The sequence below is a fragment of the Rhinopithecus bieti genome, unplaced genomic scaffold (assembly GCF_001698545.2).
Source record: "Rhinopithecus bieti isolate Rb0 unplaced genomic scaffold, ASM169854v2 scaffold_1918, whole genome shotgun sequence".
Taxonomy (NCBI): Eukaryota; Metazoa; Chordata; class Mammalia; order Primates; family Cercopithecidae; genus Rhinopithecus; species Rhinopithecus bieti.
This window is the reverse complement of record NW_016803680.1, coordinates 949,180-959,523: the sequence shown is the minus strand read 5'-3', so window position 1 is coordinate 959,523 and position 10,344 is coordinate 949,180. Positions and strand designations below refer to the sequence as shown.

The 10,344-nt window shown below is 42.7% G+C and overlaps 1 pseudogene; it reads left to right on the top strand.

Annotated features, from left to right (window-relative positions):
• The first annotated feature begins 4,276 nt into the window (after positions 1-4,276).
• On the top strand, positions 4,277-4,555 carry LOC108513785 (small nuclear ribonucleoprotein E pseudogene; annotated as a pseudogene).
• Positions 4,556-10,344: the final 5,789 nt, after the last annotated feature.

Below are 10,344 nucleotides of genomic sequence, written 5' to 3'. Positions count from 1 at the left end.
GCAAATCCCTTCACCTTTCCAAGCCTTACCTGAACTACAGGGTATTAACTTTCTTATAAGCTATTGTCAGCATCGGTGAGATATGTAAGCAGAGCACAGTGTCCCATTCGCGGCAATCGCGCATGAAATGCGACGGCACATTATTATTGTACATGATGCTTATAATTAAACATTCTTTAAAAATTAAAAAAATCCTCACAGTCACATGTCAGTTATCACTATTGAGCTGGCAGGACAGGACACTTGCTACTGTTGTTTTCCTACTCCATTCCTCCCTGGAACACAGAGTTTATCTGTGCTGGAAATGGCTATTGGAAATTATCACTGTCTACCCACTGCCCTTCTAACACACATAATCAATAAGCTAAGACAACTCCCTCTTCCTCACAGCCCTCATCTACTAGCTCTAATTGATCATTACTGGGCATGCTCAGAGGGTCCCGGGGCTCATATGTTAACTGACTGCACACTCACTTAATGGGGAACTCCCCAATTCCCCAAGCAGGAGCAGACTCTGTGCTACCTCCTCCATCCTGGTGCATTCTGGGAGCCTGTAGAGGAGAGGGGGTCGGCAGGTGGTGCATCTGATCAATTAATTAGGAGCATGTTGAGAGGTTTGACTCCAAGCCTAGATAACTGCATAATTAAATCTCCACCCATCCTCCATCCCAATTCCCAGTCCAAATGGCTCTCCCCAGCCTGCCATCCCTGTTAGCTGGGGAGAAGACATGAATCCTGTTCAGGTTCTTTCCCAGGCAGAGACAGCCCCTACCTCTTCCTGCTCCTCATTCCGGCTGAAACTGGCTGGGGAAATGTTTTTGAGAGCATCTAAGAATGAAAGTGGACCAATTTCCTCAAAAGGTTGTGTGGGTGTTAAAGGAAATAATACAAAATGAAATGAAGCTTTTCAAGGGGAAATACCTCAAATCCTTTGACCTGTCTTCAATTAGCAAGGCTTGTTGATGTGGGCCCCCACAGATGCTCTGCCAGACAAGGCTAGTTCTCTCTGCCATATTCATTCTCCTCTTTTCTTTACCATAAGAGCCTTCTTTTTGTTCATGGCACTCACGTATGCAGCTGAAATAAAATGTCCTTCCCAGACTCCCTTGAGCAATGAGTGGCCATGAGGCACTTCTGTGCAGTCAGATTGTTGGTAATAGACTTCAGGGAGGGAGACCCTGTACGAATAACAGTACAGAAGAGGAGTTTGCCTCCTGCCCTCCACCTTTCTCCTTTTTCCTCTCTTGAAGACACATGCAATGCCTGGAGGTGAAGCAGCCTTTTTGCAACCATAAAAATAAAAGCCAGCCTCTGAAGATGACTGAGCTGAAAATGGAAGGAACCTGCATTTATAACATCATCATAAACAGCCATAAAAGCTCATGCTGCCACTCTAGATTTGACATGATATAAGAAAATAAATAAATAAGTAAATAAGGATTGGGCGAAACTGCTGTGATCAGCTATTACCTGCAGAGGAACACACTCCTAACTGCCTGACACAGGTGCTAACATCGGACACACACACACACACACACACACACACACACACATATATATATTGAGGTGGAGTCTCGCTCTGTTGCCCAGGCTGGATGACACTTAGATATGTCAATACGTAATCATAGTAATAATAACAACCACATATAATGAACATGTGCTATAGCATAGGGTTATTGGGAGCATTTTGTGAGATGAATTATTTAGAACCCCAGTACAATGGCAGGCACAATGAAAACATTAATGAATCTTGGCTCTTATCAGAATTTGAGGTTGAGAGAGTTCGTTCATAAGACGAATTAAGAAGAAATGAAAGAAAGGTAGAAAGGAGAAGGTAACACCAAGATTTGGGGAACCGCAAACAGAGGGATAGCACCCATGCTGGACTCAGAAAACTTCTCCATTGGCAAAGATCCTGGACCTGCCTCTTACATGCTATGTGATCTCAGGCAAGTTACTTAACCTCTGGGAACCTCAGTTTCCTTTTCTGCAAAAATGAAGTAATTATGAGGATTAAGGAAGATATGACCAATGTAAGGGCTTAGTGCCTGTGGTTAGCACTTGTGGTTAATTCTGCCGGGAGACAGGCAGGAATCTTAAGAAGAGCCTCTCTCAGAGCACCGAGACAGGTTGCATAAAGACAACACTCCAGTCTTTCAGCAAAGGAGTTTTGCAGCAGTCCCCATGAGAAGCAAGTGGAGGTACTCAGCATATTCCTCACTTTGATAAAAATCTCTCAAAGAGGCAGTAAATTACCAAGTCCTTCTTTTAGCTAAATCAAACATACTGCAGATTCCATTGGCATTTAATACTGATATTATGGCCCCAGGAATAACAAGTGAAAGTAATTAAGTTTAATGATGCCAACGAACCCAGTATGCTTGATTGCAGTGTGTATGTCTAATTATCTTCTTTTTTGTTGTTGTCGTGTGTGGTATAAATAAGTCCTAATTGTAAAAATAAAAAAGGCACTAATTTGAAGACGTATCAGGGAAAGTTGCATTTGCAGCACCTTTTTGAAGGGTTTGCTTGCTTTCTCAAAACACTGGTAGGGAGAAAGTCGCTTGGCTTGTCAAAGTGGCAAAGGAGAGATGATGTAATGCTTGGGTCTCTAAATGGTGGGACAAAGCCAGTCTTCCCAATTGCAGAGGAGGAAAGGAAGGAGGCCCAAGCCTGTAGGTCCTCACCAAGGTAAATGATCAAAAGACGTTGGGTAAAGGTTAAAGGCAAAACTTGGGCTGAAAATCGTGAGGCCTGACTATTTCCCTCAGAGAAAGGGTATGTTCTGCTCAGCTGGACAGACATCCCTGGGAGAGATTGTTTCACTGGCCTCCATTTCCCCTACACCTCCTTGCATCCATGTTCTTTGCCAGGTGACTTTCAGTCCTTTTCACTAAAAGGACAGAATGGATTTCCCCACCTTTTGACTTCAGGTTTGAACATGTGATTTCCCTTAGCTAATGGAATTAGGTGGAAGCAGCATGGTACCACCTATAGGCCTTGAATGTTTCCACTTATTATCTTGTGTTTCTGTACCATGCTGCTTTCACCTAATTCCATTAGCCAAAGGAAGTCCCACGTCCAAACCCAAAGTCAAGGGCTGGGTTTAAGAGGCCCTGAATATTTCCATTTACCATCTTGTGTTTCTGCCATTGCTGTGTGCCCAAGCTTCAGCTAGCCTGCTGATCCCAGGCAGAGAATGACCGACACCTGGAGTGGAGCCCCTGCAACTAACCTAGCTTGATCAGCCAATCCCCAGCCAAGCTGCAGATGTATGAGCTAAATGTATCCTTATTGTTGACTTACTTATTAAATATCATAGGATTTTTTTTAATGAAGCATAAGGGTTCTGATATAACCATGAAAACCTTGAAGTGTTTTCAGAATTTTGTGACAATAAGAAATTTTCTGGGGAAACAGTTTTCCAGTTTTCAGGGAATTCTTAAAGCTGCGTCTGACCAAGGGAAATCAGAAAGTCCCTGTAACTGTTAACCACACCTACCAGTACTCAGCCACAAGCTGTAGACTCCCGAGTCATCCTCAGCTCTTCTGTACTTCCCACTGTCTCTTCCCAACTCCCATTTGGTAATATCATGTTAGTAACTTGAAATCAGCCATGGAGGAAGTACTCATACCGTCTAAATTGGAAAACACTACAAACCAAGTCTTCCCCACTTCCCATCCCCTCACAGAGAGTCAATTTACCAGTATTCATGCTTCCCACAATCAGTTGGGGTCAAGTCCTCTTACTCCTTTGATATCAGCAGCACCTCTTGCAAATGGTCCATATTCCACAACCTCACAAGGACATCCTCAGCATCCTTGCACAGGGAGCAGCCTAGAGTTGCAGGGTGCATGTCAGAGTCAAATGATCTGTGGTTGATTCCAAGCTCGGCTACTTAGCAGTTGCATGATCCTAGCAAGTTCCTTAAACTCTCTAAGCCTCCTTCTCCCCATCTGTGAAATGGACATAACAAAATAGTATCTAACTCTTAGGGTTGTTAGGAGGATTCAGTGAAATGACTTAGGCAAAGCATGTAGCACTGAACCCGACACCTCCTAAGCACACGATAGGTGACAGCTCTCATGACTTGGTTCATGTTCACATCATCTTTTGCCTCATTTATTTGCAACACCTTCCAACGGACCTTCCTCTTATTGGTCTTGCCCCTTTCACTCTATCCTCTCCACAGCAGACAGAGAAAATGGGAGGAAAGCATTCCAGAAGTTGTTCTCAGAGTCAGCATGTGGATAATGCTCTTTGTACAATTCCACCATGGTGTACCACGGCCAGGGCCAGAAAGTGCAGAGGGTTATGGTAGAGCCCTTCAACCTCATCTTCAGATACTTACAAAATAGATCGCAGATTCAGGTGTGGCTGTATAAGCAAGTGAATATGCGGATAGAAGGCTGTATCATTGGCTTTGATAAGTATATGAACCTTGTGTTAGATGATGCAGAAGAAATTCATTCTAAAACAAAGTCAAGAAAACAACTAGGTCGGATCATACTAAAAGCAGATAATATTACTCTGCTACAAAGTGTCTCCAACTAGAAATGATCAATGAAGTGAGAAATTGTTGAGAAGGATACAGTTTGTCCTTAGACGTCCTTCGTCCCAATATGAGCATTTATTCATATTGTTTTGATTACCCTTATGTTATTACAAGATGGGAATAAATGCTATGGGATTGTTTGTATTAAAAAAATGAAAGTAGCCAGGGTGGGGGGTGTGAAGCACAAATACAATTGTGTTACTCCCTTGCTCAGAACTCTCCAGTGATTCTCCTTTGCCTTCAGGAGACAGTCCCAATTTATAAATGGGGAAACTGGAGTTTGACGAAGTTAAAACATTTGCCCAAGGCCACACAAGTAGTAAATGACATAGGATTTGAATCCAGACTTTCTATGTCCACATTCTGCCTTTTTCACCACTAAGAGATACCAAGGATAAAAGAATAGGTGATTACAAGGTATGGATGGGTGAACAGATAAAATTACAAAAGGGACAGAAATACAGAAGGATAGAAGCATGAGTGGAAGTCTAGAAGGATGGCAGACTACAGGAGGAAAGGATGGGTGGATGGATGAATGGAAAGGTGGAAGGATAGAGGAACAGAAAGATAGAAGAATAAATGGACTGAAGGATGAAAATATGGAGGGATTCTCCTAAGTTGCATTCACTTCCTCTGTCTTACCTAGGTTTACCTAGCAAGGGCTCTGTCCCTGGACACCTAGCTGAAACATTTGCTGAGAATGTAGCAAATCCTATGGACCCTTCCATTTCTTAGTTTCCTTTTCCTCCATCAGTTCAAACCTAGCTCATCTCTGAACAAGTCTCTCTTGGTAACCAGCTTCCAGGGAACTGACCACTTCTGTCTTCTTCCAGAAGCTCAGGCTTTTTGATGACCAGGGACCAAATTTTGTATCTTAAGAACTAACATTCACTAGGCACTTACTATATGCTAATCACATAATTCTGTCATTTAGTCTTCACAACACACTTATATGGTAGGTACTGTAATCCTCTCCATTCTGAAAATGAAGAAAGAGTCACAGAGAGCTCACATAATTTACTCAAAGTTGCAAAACTACAAAATGGTACATCCCAGGATTGCTCAGGCAATCAGAACCCAAGGTGTGCACTCATAATGACTACACTATACTTTTTCTCTCCTAGTTATCTCAACTGGTAGCTGCATTCCCCATATTTGGATGAAAAATCTATTATCAGTCCATGAGGACTAAAGTCATATTATCTTTTAAGACCTTACCTACGGCATTTCTCATGCACCTACCAATTTATACTGAACAATAGTCATAATGAACAGCCACTAAGTGCAAGTTACAAAAGTTTCACCGTTATGAAACCATAACCCTATATGCCACAAAGGCACCTCCCACATTGATCAAAGGGCCACCGGCATCCTGAGAAAAACATTCCTATCAGTGACATAGCCTAGTTGGAACAAAAGATTCATAGAATTGTGATGAATGAGACTGTGGGTAAGCACCCACCCAATTTGGTTGAAAATATACCACAGTGTTTTCAGAATCTGGCAAACTTGGATTCTGGCTCCAGCTCTGCCATTTGGTTAAGATATGTGATGTCAGCCAGTACTTGACATCTCTGAGCCTCAATTTTCTTATATGCAAAATGGGGAGAACAATAGCAGCTTGTATGAATGGTTGTAAGAATGAATGAGATAACCTGTACAAAGGGCTTAGTACAATCAGGAATACACTATTGATCATTATCATGGTGGTGGCTGTTATATCCAGACTGCTGGAGCAACTATGTCTTCTTTCTCTTCTCTCTCTCTCTCTCTGTGTGTGTGTGTGTGTGTTCAAACAAAGCAAAAAATCAAATTCAGCCCACTTTGACCAAAGGTCCAAGCCTCTCACCTCTCTGTTTGTTTTTTTCCTTTTCCAAAAGCTTCCCAAAGTCCTTCTGCCAGAGAATCAGTTGGGTGAACTCTTCCTCTGGCTTGATTCACTTCCCCTTGTTAACTGACCGGGTTCAATACAATTTAATTTCATTGAGAGGAAGTGGTTCAGAAATCAAGGTCATTTAATTTCTGAAAGGTGAGTGAAAGGTTGCCTTTCCCAAGTGATCTTTCTGCCATTTATTCCCCTTAAAATGCAAAGTACAGTGGTTAATACAATGGCTTCAAGGTTATGTTGGATCACCTTTGCAAATAAGAGAAGAATTCTTTCTACAGGATTTTAATTAGGTCGAGTACAACTAATTCTTCCTTTGGTACTTACTCCATTTCCTTTCCTTTCTGTAATTACTGCCAGTGTAACACTCCTCACACACACAAATGGAGCTGAAGAAAGCCCTGCGATTATCCTTTATTTCTCCTTCATGCAAGAAAGGAGGGGGTTATCTACTGCATTCAGCCTTTGTAAATCTGGGGACTATAGTCTTAATAGCCTTACTCACATGAGTGCCAACCTCACTGTAGGAGTGAGGAGGTTCCTAATTTGATCCCAACACCACAACACACACATCTCCCCTTCACCTTATCTACAGAAGATGACTAGGCATCAAGACAAAGGAAACCAACTCAGGTACACGTTGTCAATCAATAAACCTGTATTGAGTGCCTACCAAGGGCTCAGTAGGGTGTTAGGTACATGAGAGTGGAGTTGCAAAAGAGTTAAAGGAGCTTAGTCAGGTTTGGCGAGACAGATAATTAGCAGGTAAAATAAGTCAGCAGTACTCAGTTTGGTTCTAGAAGAGTGAAAGCACTGTGTGTGGTGGAGGACATGAAGGAAGTGGGGGAGGCAACCGAATGCTTCACAGAGGAGGTAAGCCTTGAGTTGACCTTGGAAGCACCAGTACAATGCAGATATCTCACTCCTTTAAAAATATATATTTACTGAGTGCCTAATGTGTTGGGCATTGTTTAAGTATTTTATATGCAATATTTCATTTACTCCTTTCTTCAATCTGAGATGCAGGTGCTGTCTTTGCCCCCATGTTACAGATGAGAAAACTAAGACTCTGAGATATAAAGCAGTGAACTGTTCAAGAACATGTAACAGTGGCAAAGCTTGGATTTAAACCCAGGTTTTCATTTATTTTATTTTATTTTTTTTTTTTTTCGAGACAGAATCTCGCTCACTCTGTCACCAAGGCTGGAGTGCAGTGGCACAATCTTGGCTCACTGCAACCTCCACCTCCCAGGTTCAAGTGATTCTCCTGCCTCAGCCTCCTGAGTAGCTGGGATTACAGGTGCATGCCACCATGCCCAGCTAACTTTTGTATTTTTGGTAGAGATAGGGTTTCACCATGTTGGCCAGGCTAGTCTCAAACTCCTGACGTCAGGTAATCCACCTGCCTTGGCCTCCCAAAGTGCTGGGATTACAGGCGTGAACCACGGCACCCAATCCCAAACCCAGGTTTTCATCAGAGCACTTGTTACTGGCTGTAATTCTTTTGCTTTAATTCTGTATTTATGAGTTTTCTCCCTCTATTATGTGAACTCCAAGAGAGGAAGACTTTATCTGGTTTGATTACTGCAGACTACTCAACATCTGGATCCCTCTGGCATATAGTAGGTGATGAGCAAGTACATGTGGAATAACAGACTGGATCGCATACTCCAAGAGCCAAGAGGAGGATGCTACACTGTAAACTCCAACAAGTCACTTTCCATGGCTGTCTTGCACCCTGCAGTATCACTAGCACCCAGGACAATGTCCACAGTACATGACAGCTACTCAATCACTGTTGAATGAATGAAGAAAGAAAGGAAAGAAAGATCACTGGAACAGAAAGACACTCATCAGTTTAGCAGAATGCAAATTCAGATCAGCTAAACTATTATTCTTTGTCATTGATGGACAAAGAAATTGCTACAGACCGAGCCAGAGATACTCACTGCCCTGAATCCATTCCCAAGAAGATCCAAGTGCCTGGCACGCCCGTGTTCCCGGTGATCCCCTCTGTGTTTGTCACTTTGGCCTCACTTAAAAGAGAAAGTGCCCTCAGGATCTTACAGATCTCACTGCCAGCTTTGATTCTCTTTTCATTAATTTGTGTTTTCCTAAGGAATATTTATTCATGTAGTCTGTGTTTGGGCAATTATTGAAATTAAGTGTAATTACGTGGTGATAGTAAATAATAATAATCACCTAGCTGCAACATGCACTGTTTCTATTATGGATAGGAATTTTGTGCAATTTACTAAGAAACGTTCTAATGTAGGAGTGCTGATTAGAAAGGAGGGAAGGTGTTGTTATGAATGCTTGGTTATCACTATTCTTATGCAACTGCGTGCAGCAAAGTCCTATATCCTGTTTATCCAGCCTTGGAACTGTACTCTTTGAATATTATTACCATTATTACTATTAATAATAGCTACTCAATCCACCACTTACAATGTGCCAGATCCACTTTAAATCCAAATTAAAATTCAGTGCAAGCTTGAGTGCCTTCCGAGACCGAGCAAGCTTGGAAAATGACTTAAGCAGACTGGGCTGGGGATCAATAGGGAGGAGTGGGGTCTGTGGTGAATGGCAGATTGCATTCCTCATCTACAGAAGACAGCTGCTCCTCAGCTAAAGCCAAATATTGCCGTGAGGAGATGAGGGAATGGTGCTGCCATTTCTGATCTTTTTTCAGAAGTCAGAAATGTGGATTTTAATGCAAAATTCCCAGAGTTTTAACTGCTATCTGCCAACAGTCTGTGTGCTGCCTGCGTGCAAGCCTCTATCTCACATCCTCTATCAAAAGCCTCTGAGGAAAACTGGTCTGCGAGCAGGGGCTGTGTTTACTTTGTCGATTGTGGGCGGTGGGGGTGGGGGGGAAGGAAGGAAAAATTGCATAGAGCCAATGTAGAGCTGTAAGAGCTCATTTCTCATTTTTATTTAAAATTTCATGGAGGTAATTTCAGAGAACAATGAAATATCATCGGAAGTCTGGCTGGAGAGGAGAGGCACATGAAGGAGAATGATGGAATGACTGGCAGTGCTGATAAGGAGGGTTAGGATAGACCAGCCAGAGTCATGAAGAAAATCACCCTCTTCCCCTGGTCCCCAGCTTGGTGGGAAGAGGGCGACATGCCCCTGGAGATCCGCAAAGCGAGGGTGCCAGGCTGCCCAAGTCAGAGGCCCCAGATGTCTCCATGCTAGAGTGCAGTGGGGTGATCTTAGCTCACTGCAGTCTCAAATTCCTAGGCTCAAATGAACCTCCCACCTCGGCATCCCAAGTAGTTAAGACAACATATGTGCACCACCACTCCAGGCTGATGTTTTCATTTTTATTTTTGTAGAGACGGGGGTCTCGCTATGTTGCCCAGGCTGCTCTTGAACTCCTGGGCACAAGAAATTCTTCTGCCTCAGCCTCCCAAAGTCCTGGAATTACAGGCATGAGTCACCACACCTGGCTGAACCTGACTTCTATGTGACAGGGCGAAGAAGGCTCATGTTCTTCTCATATCCATTTAATTATCATAACTCAGAGAAGTCTTGTAGCCAAGTTCCAACATCTTGATATTCCCTCCCCAAAATACCCTAATCTTCCCCCTTGTAACATTCATCACACATTATCTCTTATCTCTTTATATCAGAACTACTTTCCCTCATGTATATGAGTGCAGGAATTTCATCTGTCTTGTTCACCACTGTCTCCTAGCACCCACAGTGCTTGGCACATAGTAGAGGCTCAAAAAATATTGACTTGTAAAGGAACAAGTGAATGAAGAGTCCTTTGACCTTAGGCATGGGTTATTTAATCACAGAATGCCTTACCTGTGAAACAGGGCTAACAGTAGTACCTCTTAGAATTGCTGTCTTCTTTGTGCTACAACCCACAGAAAATTTGTACTCTGTATT